Source organism: Chrysochloris asiatica, unplaced genomic scaffold (genome assembly GCF_000296735.1).
Source record: "Chrysochloris asiatica unplaced genomic scaffold, ChrAsi1.0 scaffold00515, whole genome shotgun sequence".
In the NCBI taxonomy this organism is placed as follows: Eukaryota; Metazoa; Chordata; class Mammalia; order Afrosoricida; family Chrysochloridae; genus Chrysochloris; species Chrysochloris asiatica.
Window position 1 is genome coordinate 7,505 of NW_006409033.1, and position 1,225 is coordinate 8,729.

General features: G+C 43.1%; 1 pseudogene; it reads right to left on the reverse strand.

Annotated features, from left to right (window-relative positions):
* Nucleotides 1–260: 260 nt before the first annotated feature.
* LOC102821409 lies at nucleotides 261–1,092 on the reverse strand (annotated as a pseudogene).
* Between the last annotated feature and the right edge of the window lie 133 nt (nucleotides 1,093–1,225).

Sequence of the window (1,225 nt, forward strand, 5' to 3'; positions counted from 1 at the left end):
TCTTAATCGGAATTGATCGGAAAGCCTCTTCTTTATTCCAATTTATGAATAGCAGCAACAGCACTACCTTTTGACAGATTGAAAGCTTAAATCTAGACATCTTGTCTGTAGACAAGGCATCAGGTAGCATTGAGGATGGATAACTCAGAGCATAGCAATTACTGGGATGCATGTCAATTAAGGTTTGGGCTCTCCATTATTTGTTGGTTACTAAGACATTGCCAATTCTACAGGAATGAAGTTGGTGTGTTCATTCCAGGCTACTTCGCCTTCCCCAATGTAATTAATCTTTTCATCAACTTCTTATTCCTCTTAACACATTCAGGACATAACATATTATCGTCTAGGTCTGGGGATGGGAAAATGCAAGCCAGTAACAGGAAGAGAGAAATCATCCTCTTGGGCGAGTCTGGCACCCAGGCTTGACCTGCATGGCACTGCAGGTGAACCCAGCCCTCTGTTTCTGCAGACAGAATTCTACCATGGACCCCACACCATCTGCCACCAAAGGTTTGAAGCAAAAATGTCTGAAGTAGGAATGCAACACGAATTCACAGACTTAGGTTGAAGTGCCCTTGAGGAAATTCTTGCCCAGGATGCCAGTGTGGCTTCCTGAGCTGAAGAGATCACTTCAACTATATTAGTTACACCCTCTGTCTTGGTCTTTGAACTTTCCTGAAGCTTGGCTCTCTTGGCCTTGCATTTCCTGAAACTTGGATGCATCTTGGTCGCCTGTGGTGTTCTAGGAATATCCTGTTTTTGCTCAGGGTAAGCATGTTTCTGGAGCCTCAGATAATCATCTAATTTCTGGCCGTCTGTGCTCAAATTGAGTTGCTGACACCAGTTCCTCAGAGTGTTCCGATGTACCTCAGTAACAGGTGGCATAGGAAGATTTGGTCTTTTCTGACTAGATTTTCGGCTAGCTTTGGGTTCTTCATTCATCTGAGGAAGAGGAACTTTATTTTTTATCCTAGACTTCTTCTGTTTGACCTCTGCAGTTGAAGGAATACTTGGCTCTATTTCCTGCTCTTGGTTAGGTTCCTCTTTTAGTGGAACCAATGTGATAATCAGACTTTCCTCATCTAATTCCATTTCAAATACATTCTCGGCTATTTCCAGGGCAACACAGGGAAAGCAAGGTCAGCAATGTCACAGATATCTGAGTTTATGCCTTCTAACCTGAAGGGTTTCTCGCTCTTCAACACTTTAATAGGGATTTGCCTGA